The sequence below is a fragment of the Cebus imitator genome, unplaced genomic scaffold (genome assembly GCF_001604975.1).
Source record: "Cebus imitator isolate Cc_AM_T3 unplaced genomic scaffold, Cebus_imitator-1.0 Scaffold58, whole genome shotgun sequence".
Taxonomy (NCBI): Eukaryota; Metazoa; Chordata; class Mammalia; order Primates; family Cebidae; genus Cebus; species Cebus imitator.
The window spans coordinates 6161202-6176415 of record NW_016107373.1 but is presented as its reverse complement, the minus strand read 5'-3'; the positions used below and the strand labels follow the sequence as shown (position 1 = coordinate 6176415).

The following is a 15214-nucleotide window of genomic DNA, read 5'->3' as shown; positions in this document are numbered from 1 at the left end:
AAGAAGGGAGAGTAGAGTTTTTTCCTTGTATGTATCTATATTCAGACTATTGTCACTATGCATGGCAGATGTCTCCAACAGAAAATAATTAGCAAACCCATCCACTGTCTGTGTTATTAATCATTTGCTTGTTTACAGGAAAGAATATGCCTTTATTAGATTGATTTTTTTTCCTAAATGTTTTCACTTCACATGTATTTTTTTACTATGTTATTCAAACATTTGTCTTAATTCATACGGATTATTTTCTTTACTTCTTTCATATGGAGTAGCTACTGGAGTCAAGGTATATATGGTCACAGGTTTTCATTCCAATCATATGGTTAAAAAAAAGTACACCCTGCACCATTGTGTGTTTACTTGGCCTTTGTTTCTGTGACTTGTTACCTGAAGCATGAATGTATAAATTGAAAGGTCCTACACAAGGAATTGAAACCTCTCATCCTTAAGTAACTCAATATCAAACACTCAAAATGCTAATTTGTTTGCTCAATATATGTGTAAAGGAACAGCTAGGATACCAAAAACAGATCAAAATATAATTGAATATCTACATTACGTAAAAAAGCTAGGGAATTTTTACAGGCATTAAAGATAAAGTTAATATTTTCTTTGTTTCTTGACAGTATTAAGTGGAAGAAAGATTGCTACTTCCACTCTTTATCAAGAAAGTTTTCATAAGATGACCTTTTCTCCTGTTTACTGCCAAGCAATGAGCTTCATTGCTCACATTTTAGAACCTGACTTTAGAAAGAATTCCCCAGTATGAAAGTCAGACTTGGTTCTCTTTCTTTCTCTGGTTTCCTTGCATGTTCTATACCAAACACTCTTTTTCCATCATGTTTCCCACTGATGTCAATATGTTGAAAGATAATTTCCCTCCTCTTTTTATATTTTTATAAGTAAACAAACAATAATATTTGCTTATCTGTTTTTTCATGTGCTATAATAATTTGTATCATCTCTGGCACTGCAGAGTACAACAACATTTATACAAACTGAAACTGCTAAGTTATTATCACAATTACTATTACTACCAATGATTGTATGTAAATTTAATTATTTTTATAATGAGATACCTTTTATTGAGCACCAAGTAAATTCTAATCTCTGTTCTAGACACCTTGTGAGCATTATTTTTCTTAATCTTTTTACAATGCTACAAGGTAAGATATGGAAATACAGCTACAAAAGTAACCTTCCCAAAGGTACATAACTAATAAGACATAACATATTGGGAGACGCTACTCATAAAAGTGAATTCTGCAAATGCTCCTTAATGCCACTTACGATTTAGTGTTACAGAGAAGACTTTCATTTCTTTACTTTGCTCGAGTTCTGTAACTGCAGTACAATCATCCAAATGGCATCAGGCATTTTAATACGATTTAGGTAATTGCCAAAGTTAAATAGAGATCTGCTTCAAGTTATGTATTCTGTTAAAGACCACAAAAATATGGTACTGATAATGTACTATATTGGGGACCCATTGGTTCAGAGAGATGCCCTTCAGAGGCCCCTTAGAGACATTAACATCACGTATTTCCACTGAAAGAGTTTGGCCCTATTACAGAAACATGTAATAGGGCTCTGGACTGTCTATATTTATGTGAAGAAGTATTGGGCTTGCATCCTACAAATAAAAGAAAACATGCTATAAAAGAATAGATATGGGCTTTGGAGTGAGTCAGCATTTGAGGCAAATAAATCCCTTTTTGCCTGATCTGCAGTATGGGAATAATAATGTTACCGGTTAATTTGTGTGTGTGTTTGTATGTAAGAAGTATAAATAAATAATCTAACCTACCTAGCACAGGGCCTGGCACGTAGAATACCTTTGCTGACTATATGAGATAATTGATTATAGCATTATATTTTCTTGGTGTGTATTGGCAATATATTTTGCAGTATATCACAAAGGGAATTTCCTTAGTTCAGTGCAAAGCTTCACCCACAAAATCTGATGCTTAAGGCTGTGGTAGAGGCCAATGAACTCGTGTTTGCTTTTTGATCAACTGACATCCCTCTTTCCTTTCTAACTCTCCTAGAATCAAATTTTATGGCATGAAGCTTTAAAATGCAGGGAGCATGGATCTTGTCTTTCTTCCCACAAAGTTATAAAACAGACTTCATCCATTCATTTTAAGGATAGAAAGAACCCACAATCTGAAGGACAAAACCCCATTTCCTCCATGAACAGGGAAAGGCTGACTTTGCAGTACAGAAATACCTGGGTCAAGTGGTACCAGCCGTGCAGAGTTAGCAAAGCAGAATTGGACTCATCACTGACAGCTCAGCTCAGCTACATTAATAGGAACAAGGCTTTTTAGATCTTTTTCGATATGTTCTTGAACAAAATAAAGGTCATACACAGTGACACAGCCCCACATAGGTCAGATTCTGGCAGAGGAATCTTAATTCTTTTTAACTATTAAGTAAAAATTCCAAGGGACAGCCTTGAAGACTGCAGCATTCCCTATCCAAATACAGGAATTGCAGCAAATAGCTATGAGCAGAGAGAGTCCTTCTAATACTCCCCAGAGCAATGATTGCAGTGCTTGCACCTGGTGGGTGCTCAATAAATACGGACCCTTTCATTACCTGTGAACAAAACGAGGTTTTTAGATAAAGAGCAATGTTAATACCTCCTGCTGACACCTGAATTGTGTTTCTGCAACCACATACGGAAGGAGGCATGTGATTATTGCTCCTTATATTTGGTATCATTTTGAAAGTTGTTTGTATAAGTGAAATGACATCCAAGAATGGTGCTTAGGCTGCTCTAAAAAAGGGTCTGATGAAACCATGGTACATGAAATGAGCTACTGTACAGATATAGCTTTCAGAATATAGCTTACTCTCTCCAATTTTACTTCGCATTCAGATTATATTTGGGGTTTTGCCTCCCTATATAAGAATATAAATGCACTGAATTAGGGTGGTCTTCCTATTCTTAAACTAGTTGAACAGGAATGAGAGAATATATGTGAGCTACCTTAAGAAGTCCAATTTTGTGTCAAGGGTTTTACCAAGTGTTTTATATACAATTATTCATTCACTCATCACACATTGCTTATAACTGATTGTCCCCATTTTACAGATTAGACAACTGAGGCTTCCAGAGATTAGGTATCTGATCTTCATCTATTCAACTCCAAAGCCTGTTCTCACTGTCATATTCTCTGGCTGTCATAACTTCCAAATCAGCTTTTTTACTCTGGTCTATCTGTCTACCAAGTGCAATTTACTGTGACAATCACTGTATGCCATGCTATTATTATAGATGTACATTTTATTTATACAATTCCCAGGTGTAACTCAAAATCTAAACAACCTCATGGTGGACTGGAGTTATTTGGAGACTACAAACTTGCTAGAAGTCTGTGTATGTCCAAGTCTGAAGAAGCCAAGTTTTTCTTACGTTTCTGGATATCCAGTGAAAATGAATTCAGGTCACTAAACATTTTCTATTTTTCATGAAACTAAAATTATGCTTCATATAGATTGGCAAATTATTTATGTTTACATGTATACACACACATGTGCATACACAAAACAAACACACATATCCACAAGTAACTTAGAATGTACCACAAAAATTACTTTAAAAGAGGTAGAGTCAGCACATTTGGGAAAACATCAGAACTACAACAACATAAATGTTAATCACCAATCACTAAGAATAGACCAGTTCTGCCAGGTGCAGTGGCTCACGCCTGCAATGCCAACACTTTGGGAGGCTAAGACGGGCAGATCAAGAGGTCATGAGTTTGAGACCAGCCTGGCCAACATGGTGAAACCCCGTCTCTACTAAAAATACAAAAAAAATTGGCCAGGCATGGTGGTGGTTGCCTGTAATCCCAGCTACTCAGGAGGCTGAGGCAGGAGAGTCGCTTGAACTGGGGAGGCGGAGGTTGCAATGGGCTGAGACTGTGCCATTCATTGCACTCCAGCCTGGGTGATAGAGAGAGACTCCATCTCCAAAAAAAAAAAAAAAAAAAAGAATAGACGAATTCTGCTTAACACTTTCACTTGAGATTATATTGGAGGAATCATTTTATAATGTCTTGAATAGATAAAGTCATCATGGCTATAACATCTTACATTTCTACAGAAGTGTATATTTGTAGATCCTTTTTTCTACAATATTTCACCATAGTCTTCGCTACAACACTATGAGTTAAAAATATTTACAAGTTACTTAGGAGGAAGTCAAGGTTCCAAGACTTTGAAAGACCTATCAACCATTAAGCAATACTTGCAATGTTTGACTGATATCTTCTGATTCTCAATCCAGAGTTTTTTTTCCTTCTGATTTTAACCCCAGCCTCCACCATTCCCCATTTTATCTGTGACTGCTGAGTAGTCCCAAATGGAAATGCACATAATTGAGTGAGTTGGCTTAATTTATTGCAAAGCCCCTGCTCTATTCACCTATCAATTAATCCATCTTTTATTTTGTAATTTATTGGGATCCCTGAGAGGTTGTTCTGAAGTGATGGAGAACAGTATCAAGGACACACAATAGCATTTGTCATCAGAGAGTATATCTTCTTCCTCCCAAGAGTCTTCATTTTCTGTTGTAGGCTGATGCTCTTAGCCTATTCATATTAGCCCCATTTTCAGCATCAGCTCAGCTCTTCAAGCTAACATACAGCTCTAGGCTGTTATAATGACTCAGCAATCAAAATTTCAAGTTCAATCCATCTGGTCCTTACCCACCTCCAGGGCCAGGGCTCCCAAATCTCCTCTCTGCTCTTGAACTTACTAGGTGATATTCCTGGCTTTCTTTAAAGGTTCTCAGTAGCTGACTTTCCAGCTGGCAACCCTGTTTGTTATAGAAGGAAAGAGCTATTCATGTGTTAAGTGCCCTGGGTCTTAAAAACACAGAAACACGCTGGAGAATGTGGGGCCTCCTTGGCTGACTTTAGCAGGGGCCCAGAGAAAGGCCTGCCAAATGAATAGAGTTAAATAGAGAAGAAACTGGAATGTCCTTTATTCTCCCCAATAAACTCAGAGCAACCCTTCACCAATTCATTCTTTTAAAAATATAAACCTGCATATGTTGCTTCTGGGGAACTTCACCATTTTCTTTAGCAACTCTGACATGTTACTCCTACTGAAATGGAAAGCTCCCTACCCCCATTTACCTTTCTTTTCTGAATTCTCTAAGCAATAAAACAAGCCCTGGTGAATCTCAAAACACTCTCTACCACAAAATAAAACATGAATCTGGAGTTGGTTCTGATCAAAAGCTGTTTATCATTTCTCTGGCCTGAGCTGAAAATAAAGATGCAAAGTTACAGTTGTGCAAACACCATCAGGAGTCCTTGAGATGTGGGAGAGATGCTTTGCACATTGCCTAAGCTGTAATCAGAAAATCCAAGTTGGCTTGTGCCCCACTTCTATTATTAGCCTAAAATAAGTGATAATGAAAGTGTTGCTATCGCTAGAAGAATCACTCATTACAATTACTAAATCTTAAATACAAAAAAAACCAAGTTGGTATCTTTTGTTGTTATTGTTGTTGTTGTTTTGAGGTAGTGTTGAGAACAAGCAATGCAATTAATTTTTACCAACATCACACATCTAAATATACCAATACTTGGTGAGGATATGAATGGGAGAACAGTCAAAATTAAATAGCCTCAATGGAGAGAGGTACTAATTTGCCAAATTCCAGAACGACTTTTTCAAAGGACCTCTCTCTATTCAGAACAGTCCTCACACAAAATAGATGACCTAAAACACTGTCCTCTGAACCTGGGACTACTTGTCAAAAGCTGCAGGTTAATAAAGAGCTGAACAACTTAAGGAATGCTGATTGTCCAACAGAACTTGGGAGCCTCCAATACCCTACCATGACCCATTGGCACTTGGGAGTATCAGGGTCCTTCTCCTTACAACAGAAACTTCATGTTTCTTATTCACATATTAGTCTCACTTTCAGGTTTTAAGATCCTCAGATTGTTTTCACCACAAAGAAAATAACATTTGATTTAGGGTTTCTCCTAGGTTCAAGCCATTTAAAAATTTTTAAAAAAGAAAACAACAAACCTCCTTTCTAGATGAGAAAAATTTACCTGTACATTATGGGTAACAGATGAAACTACCCTGGTCATAAATCATTACAAGAAAGACAAATTATAAATTATAATGGCAGTAATTTTCCCATGGTAATTTTTACCAAGAGCAAGCACTGTCAGGAGTACTGGGTACAAGGTTGGGCCAGGAGTGGAGGAGGGGCAGCTTCTCACCCTTGTCCTCTTTTACCTGCTTCTCTAAAATCATTATGCAAAAAACGTTAGATAGATGAAAGGCTTAGTGTAATACCAGAGTATAATCTCCTCTTTAAGGTGGTTTTGTTTTGTTTTGTTTTGGGAGGGGGAGTTGCTTTTCTTTTGGTAACTCCTTTTTATAAAAACAAATATCAGTATTTTGAGCATGAACTCTGACATCTCTCAACTTGGTGCTCTCATAAATCTGAGACCCAGGCCACCCAGCCTCTGAATAAATTTATTATGTTACAATTGGCATCTTCTTTCTATACACAGGCATCAATGCCTGTAGAGAATCACTTAGGCATGTCCTTCTCTACCTACTTAACACACCTGTCATCTCTTCCATGAACGTGTCCACAGTGACAGTTCAAGTTGGCTAATATTCCATGAAATGTCACTATTCTTTTAAAGATAAACCATCCACAAGCAGTGGCAGATGACAAGTAAGGTACTGTCGCTTTGATGTGGGGTCTCAGCATTTTAGAAACCTATTTACAAGTGATTCTTACTCCCGGGGAGAAGCTAATTGATGCCAATGCAGAGATAAAAATACTCAAAGACACAGGAACACAGATGTTATCACAATGAAATGTTATTTTCCTTTAATTAAATAACCTTGGAATTGAAACAGGTAAAATATTATCTGCATTTCACTTTGAAGGAAAAGCAGGGAAAGATAAAGGCACAGCTAACTACCAGGAAACTAAACAGACTGAGTTAGGCAAGATATTTGACTAAAGTCACCTGAATTCCTGATGCCACTTGCTTTTACAGCCAAGAATCGACAATTAAGAGCAATTTGCAATCACACTCCCTTCTCAGGGGACCACGTAGGGTAAGAGGATGTTCCAAAATGAGCGACACTAGTCTTAATCAGGGGACGCTGCATTCAGAAAGGTTAATGAGATGCAATAGACAGAGAATCAAAAAGACAGAAGAGGTTCAAAATACTAAACAATTTCCACTTTGTTCTCATTTGCTCCAATTAAGAGCTGGTGAAGCAGCTTTTCTGTATTCCATACATTCGCTACTCTCTAGAGCAGAAATAATTATTCGAGAATTAAAAAATAGAGGTATGGGGAGGGGAAAGTGTACTATTAAGTTATCATGAAAGTCCGGATTACACCCCCACCTCCCCAACCCCCAGTCTCTGAGCAGACACACTTTGCCTCTAACTCGGAGCCTCTGCTAGGCGCTTTTCTGATTAATGTTTTTCCTCAAATTTGGAGAGTATTGCAAGGCAGGAGAAAGCTGGAATTACATTTTTTCCAGATTTCTTATATTCAGAAATCCCTGTGAAGATGTTAGAAAAACAAGAGAGGTATAAAAATGGTAAGAGGCATGGGGGGATGGTTATACAAATGGAAATAATCTCCTTGGCATAAAAATAGCCCCAAAATGCCACACACTGAGTTCTTCTGAGCATTCCAGTCTCTAGAAATGCGCGTATAAACTGCATACGGATTTCTGAAAACAAACAGGAAAACACAAACATTGCAAGACAAGGACTGAGATCCGAGGAGTCCCATGACTTACCTTCCTTGTGGATCCTCAAAGTTCACCAAGGGAAATTTACAATCCTCTAGCTTGCCGTGCACTACTCTATTTTCTTTTCTTCTTTTTATTTTTTTTAAGTCATATCGGAGGAAAACCATCAGTTTTCAAAGGTTCCATGTATCTGATCTTCCAGCACCAGCAAAAACGTGTCCAAGAGACTCCGCCAAAAAGTAAGCCAAAAACTCATCAAAGGCAAAAGCAGAAGGGGGAGTGGGGAAGCAAGGAGGTGGCGAAAGGCAGGGGGTGGGGGCTACTGACTGTGAGCCCAAGTACCCAGAGAATATTGTCACGCTGTTGAAATCTCCTACTGTACGAAATACCTGCTTTGGTTGCCACACTAACACACACACACACACGGACACTCACACATTCTCTTTCATGCAACAGCAGGCACCCACACTCACAAACACACACAAACACACGCACGCACTCACACAAACCAGTGTAATGAAAACTGTCAGTAGTAACCTCCAAGAGCTGCTGTGTGCTGCAGATGGTACCGCTCACTGTTACCTTCCCAGATCTGTGAAGGATCAAATGAACATCCAAAATCAGGGGGAGCCCAGGACTAGGTAGATTCCAGATCCCTCTCCCCCAGGCAGATGCATCAAGCCAGGAGCAGGTCAATCAGCAGAGGTGTCTGCTTGCAGGGTGCCCCAGATTATGGCAAGGTTATTAATCTTGATGTGCTGCATCCCCCACCCCCAACATTCGGCAGCCTGCATTGATATGATTGCCAGAGCTGTGTCTGTCCCTGTTCTACTGCATTTGCTCAGCCCTCTGATGCTGCAAGTGAGACACGGTGGAGGCAAGAATACTAATAAGGTGGTTAGCTACAGTTTCTTCAAGGCAGTCGGCATGCAGTACAGTAAATGTGTACTTCCCAGTGCTCCGTGTGTGAGCCTGCGTGTCTGCAGGGAGGGCAGTGAATCCATCTCCGGCCAGAAGACGAAATGGTTTGTATCCTGCCTGGGAGAACTATATCATCATCGGAATCATCACTGTCCTGCCACAGCGTTGTCTATGACAGTATTTTGCTTGGGATAAAGAAGGGGGTTTAATGGTTTAGAAGCCTGGAGCTGGCATTTAGAAGTGAAAAAAAAAAAAAAAAATTGGAGAGAACAAATAAGCTTTATAAATAGGATCCAAGGAGACTGAGGCAAAATTTTAACATGCAGCTTCCCTGGCTGTTAAATAGAAATACAAAGCAATTTCAAAAACCAGCTCCAGACTATAAATCTTGCAGCTGGCAACAAGTATCTAAATTTGACTGACGGGACTGCAGATAAATGGATTCCTGGTAATATAAAAAGTTTGCTCATGCCTCCTGCTTCATAGCCATGGATCCAGTGTGTACAGAAATTTAGGGGCAGTTCATTCATTTTTTAAACATGAATTTTGACTTGACACCTGCACTGTTTTACTTTAATGTACATTTTTTTAATCACATAGCTATCAAATTACAGAGAACATCTGTGTGGGACAGCATCACTAGAGGGATTGGTTGACAATTATCCTTCGTAAGCATAATACATAACACTTTTACCTGAAACAAGCTTAAAGTTTTCAGAAAAACAGTATACATCTCTTTTAGTATCAAGCTATGAAATTAAAATACATATGTAAGATGCTAAATAATGATCCTCTAGAGTGCTAAATGTTCTGCTTCTATAATTCAGATTCATATTAAAATACCTTTTCTTTAGTTCAAGACACTCATTATATTAAGTTGAAATAAATTGGTATTATCTGGAAAAGTATTGGACAGTTGGAGAAGGCAGATAAAGGTGAATTATAGAGCAGTGTAATACCAGGTATTGCCAGCAGATGTCACAAAAGAAAACGCAGGTAAAATAATTCTTCCAAGAACGGCAAGCATTTAACCTGATTTAGTAAACACAGCTCTTAATAAAATTGATGGGACTAATAAAAAATACTGAATTTTTATAAAATCTTAAGGTGCAAATAAGAACTTAGAGAATAACTTGCCCTTTATATTTTTCCAAATGTCCATCTCAAATCACCATTTTTCATAACTCTGGCAGACTTTCTATTATTAATATTGGAAAAAATACTATGCCATTAACTAAGATTCGATTTGCATATAAAACTATTTCTATCAGTTATTTTCTTTTGTTGTATGTAATATAGCAGCTACTAGATTAAACTACAAAACAGTTTGTAAATTGGATGAATAAAATTACTCTCTAAAAATTAGTTTGAAAGAATTATTCATGTTTAGGAGTCAAACATTAATAAAAAGTGACACATACGTAGAATGTACAAAGAATTTTGGTTGGTCTTTATCAATTCGATTTATGTTAATGTGTGAAATGTTTAAAAGAATCTAGCATATCATCTTAGCTTTCATTTACTTAAATATAACTCATGGGTACACACCAGCTCACAGCACTAATTGGCAAAACTGTCAGTAAAATATAGTGTTAAAAATTGCCCTTTGGAATTCAGATAGACCTACGTTCAAATTTTAGTTTTTCCTTATATAGGGTGGTTAATTTCTACAAGTCATACATCTTTGTCTTTTGCTGGGGCGTTGGGTATGCTTTGTCTCTCTCTCTCTTTTTAAATTTTTTACTGTCACTTGAAAGCAGGACACTAATAGGTACCTAGTAGGATTATTGTGAGGACTGGAATTAATTAATATTTATTATGGGCTTACCATGTCTCCTGACACATAACTGATCTATCAGTGCCATATATGTCTTACAAATAAAGTAGATAATTGAATTTTACTATGTTAGTCTGGCTTTGTGGACCACCAAATAAAGAGGACAAATCATTTAATCAATCCTTTTGGTGTTGAAGATATATTTTTGAATTTGTTTTACTTTATTTTTTAGAGATGAAGTCTTGCCCTGTTGCCCAGGCTGGAGTGCCAGTAGTGCGACCGTGGCTCACTGCAGCCTCCGCCTCCCGGGTTCCAGAGATTCTCCTGCCTCAGCCTCCCAGGTAGCTGGAATTACAGGCACATACCACCATGCATGGCTAATTTTTGTATTTTTAGTAGAGATAGGGTTTCACCATGTTGCCCAGGCTGGTCTGGAAGCCCTGACCTCAGGTAATCCACCCACTTCAGCCTCCCAAAGTGCTAGGGTTACAAGCTTGATCCACTGCCCCCAGCCTTTAAATTTATTTTCACAAAGAGTTGGTTTGATCTTGTTTTTGTAAGAAGAACAAGATCATTTGACCACTCTTTAAAAGTTTCTTACATATATGCATCCTAGTAAGCCCTCTGCATCCATGGTCCCACATGCACAAAATATTTTTTTAAATAACAATGAAATAATAAAAAGAACACAAATTTTAAAAATATAGCAAATATTTACATTGTATTAGGCATTATAAGTTATCTAGAGATTATTTATGAAGGATGTACATAAGTTATATGCAAATAATACCCCATTTAAAATAAGATATTTGAGCAATCATGGATTTTGATATACAGAGGAAGCGTCCTGGAACCAATCCCCATGAATATCTAGGGATGACTGTATACGCATTTTGCTTTATATGTGTATCCTAAGACTCAATAGGAAGGGGAAATCACTTTCTTGATTGTCTGATATATTGACTCGAACAGGGTATTTGGAAAGAAATCTAATGGCAACTCACTGCTTCCTCATCAAGACTTGTTTGAAGCCAATAGTGTCACCAAACACTAAATTGTTGGTACTTAAAAAAGTACTATGTGTTTCTGCTTAGGTTCCCCCAAATTTATATGTTGAAACCCTAATCCCCAGTGCTATGATATTTGGAAGTGGGGATCAATGAGATTCAAGACAAACTATTCCAAAATATGGCACCTTGACATTTAAGAAAATGACAGAAACAGAAAGGTCACTCTCACTTTCCTCTTCCCTTCTCCCCTGAAACTGGCCGTAAAATCTAGCTAGTCTTACCAGAAAGTAGGTCATAAAGCCTTCATTCCAGCAGGGCCCTCCCTATAAGCTGAGAAAAGAGAAATTCTGAGAAACTCTTGTCCTTGTAAACACAGAGATGCCAAGAAGAATCTGAACAAACGGGCCTAAGTTCTCTCCACTTTATTACCTTTAAATCTAACCCTTTTTCTTCAGTCATTCTTCTACATGACTGTATACCATTCATGAAACATAAACATAAATATACGCAAATTTCCCTGTCTATATGGGTCTTCATTTCTGAAGGATCCCATGTCAACTGAAACGTATTCAATACAGGTATATGTTTTCATCTTGTTAATGTGTTGATATAGGGACCTCAGCCATAAACATTGTGATGAGTGAGGAAAAAATATTATTTTCCTTCCCTAAAAGGGTCTTTGGGAGTTAATTAGGTCATTAGAGTAGAGCCCTCTCAAGTAAGATTAGTGCCTCTTAATAACGCATGTGGGAGAGAAAATCTCTCTCTCTGCCATGTTAGAATGCAACAACAAAGTATCTGTTCAACCAGGAACAGAACCCTCACCAGAAGCCAAATCAGCAGATGATACCCTGATCTTTGAATTTCCAGGCTCCAGAACCATGAAAAATAAATTTCTGTTGTTTAAGCTGCCCAGCTAAGACATAAGGTTAAAAAAAAAATTGTTACAGTTTCTTAATCAGAAATTCAATGACAGACTACTGCAGATTAAGATTTTTAAATGGATGCTTGGATATTGAATTTTTTAGCTACTGATCATTGGACAATTATTAGCAATACAATAAGTACTTTTTGAGGGAAAGGAATACCAAGAAGGTGGCTACGGGGCATCAGTTATATGTAAATTCCTTCTGGGTCTCTTGAAGAATTGTGTTAGACTAAAAATGTGTGTTATAAACAGTAAGCCTATTGTTCTTCATCCAGCATCCTGAAACTCCAGGGTGGGTTGAATAATCTGTATATTAAAGTTGAAAAAGAGTTTATTTGACATTAGATTGCTATGTAAGATTAAATGCATCTCCTCCCTCATTCCAAGAAAGCTTAGTGTCATCAGTAGTCCTCATATTACGAAGATCAGACACATGGTAATATATTAACTTCAGGAAAGAAGAGCACTTGTGAGTTCCTTTCTTTCCTCATAAGCAAAATATTAAAAATTAAAAAAAAAACTTATTTTCTAGAAGATGTTAGTAATAGAAAACATCAACTTTGAAAAAAAAAAAAAAGCCAGATAATGTGGGACTTTTGAACAGTACGTTTGAATTAAGGAAGAAGAAATGCATCTGAATCCACATTATTGAAAAATTCTAAATTTGTCTGAGATAAAAAGTAATCACCTACTACAGACAGCAGATAAATGTATGACTTTAATATGAATGTGTTTTATTTTGAGGGAGTCAATACTGAGTATGAAAGGTCCCACCACCATCAATATGAGCAGATTTCTCTTCCAATTTATATGTAAAAATTTCAATTTTGGAGTTTCTTTCAGCTTAGTTTAAAATATGCCACTTATGTTTCTGCTTGTGACCTGCACCATAGACTAAGAAGCCTAAAACAGAAACTTAAGTTAATATTTGCTCCCTCATTGGCTTATTGTAAAATCAGTTTGCCTGAAATTCAAGTTTTCTGAATTCATTTAATAGCCTAAAAGATTATATTCTATTATTTCTTCTCTTGAAATTGTCATTAATTACATATTGAATTAAACTTGGCTTTTTTATTTAAAGTGTTTTAACCAGTTACTGGGGGTTGGACATTATTATATTCCTCAAATTATTTAGCCTTCCTATTTATATCTAGAAATTGCAAGCTTAGGTAAGTCCAGCATAAATGCTGAGCTATTTGGATCAATTTCTCCATGAAGTTGGCCTTGAACTTTATAATTACTTTCTCTTATAAATCAAAATAATATTTAATCCATTTTCACTTAAGATTTATTATTTTATATGCATAATATACATCTTAAAAGAACTTTTTTTATGTCTTATGTCGTTTTTGTTTCCTAAAGAGAGTCTAACACAGGTCCCTCCAAGCCTCAGGTAACAGATAATTTTTTAGAGTTGTTACTAATAAAAAAACATGCTAAGATATCATTCCATTTAGAAACTTTATACAGCATGTCATGGACTGTGGCTCTTCTTTTGACTTCAGACTCTGAATGGACTAACAATAGTCGGTGTATAGATTGCCTGCAGTTGAAACCTGCTATTTCATTAGTTATTCGCCAAGTCATAATAATTTTGTATTATTATCATAATATCTGTGAAATCTATAGTGATTCTCTCTCTCATTCCTGATATTAGAAATTTGTACATTCCCTTTGTCAGGCTGGCTAGAGATATATAAATTTTATAGAAAGTCAGCTTTTTAAGTGATTTTTCTGTTTTTAATTTCACTGACTTCTGCCTTTATTAATGTTTTTTTCTTCTGTTTACTTTGGGTTCTATCTTCTCTTGTTTTTCTACATTGTAAACTATGGGGCCATTGATTTGAGACCTTTCTTTTCTAATGTAGGCTTTCATTGCAATAAATTTTCCTCTAAAAACTGTGTAGGCTGCTTTCCACAAATTCTATTATGTTGTGTTTTTATTTTCGTTTGGTTCAAAATAGTTTTTAATTTTTCATTTGGTATCGTCTTTATACCATGGTTTATTTATAAGTGTGTTATTTAATTTCCAAATATTTGGGAATTTTCCATATATCCTTCTGTTATGGATTTCTCATATTAATTCCATTGTGATCAGAGATTATTCTTTGTAGGAACTGAATTCCGTGAAATTTATTAAGACTTGCTTTGTGACTCAAAATATGGCATAACTTGGTAAATGTTACCTGGTAGTCTTAAAAATAATGTGTGTTCTACTGTGGTTAAGTGGAGCATTCTATAAATGTCAATTACAACAAGCTGGTGGGTAATGTGGTTTAGTTTCTCTATACTCTTAATAATTTTCTATCTACTTATATTATCAAAATACTTCACCGTAATCATAGATTTATTAGTTTTACCTGGTTTTGCTTTGGAAATTTTGGAGCTCTGTTACTAGACACATATATGTTGAAAATTAAATACTCATTATTAAATATTTATGAAATGACTCTCTTTTTCACTGGTAATTTTTTAAGTAAAATTGACTTTATCTGGCATTGATATGGCCACGTCAATTTTTTTTTATTACTGTAGACTCTTTTTGCAACCTTTTACTTTCAACCTATGTGCATCTTTAAGTTTCTTTTGATCAATGCATAGTTGTCTTACTTTTTTATACAATATTACATACCTAATATTTAATTAGGAATGATTAGATCATTTAAGTTTATTGTAATTACTGATAAAGCTGGGTTAGAATCTACTGGCTGGCCGCTTCTACTTACGGTTTGATCTATTTTTTTGTTTCCATTTACTTATTTTTTCTACTTTTGTTAGTTTACTTGGCAGTATCCTTTTTTTTTTATTC

At 36.3% G+C, this 15214-nt stretch overlaps 1 long non-coding RNA gene across 1 annotated transcript in view; it reads right to left on the bottom strand.

The window, feature by feature from the left end:
- The window catches only part of LOC119471366, an 826853-nt gene extending 818019 nt beyond the window's left edge, over positions 1 to 8834 (bottom strand). Inside the window, exon 1 of the long non-coding RNA XR_005200401.1 lies at positions 7818 to 8834. This is a non-coding gene — a long non-coding RNA (uncharacterized LOC119471366). The remainder of the gene's footprint in view (positions 1 to 7817) is intronic.
- Positions 8835 to 15214: the final 6380 nt, after the last annotated feature.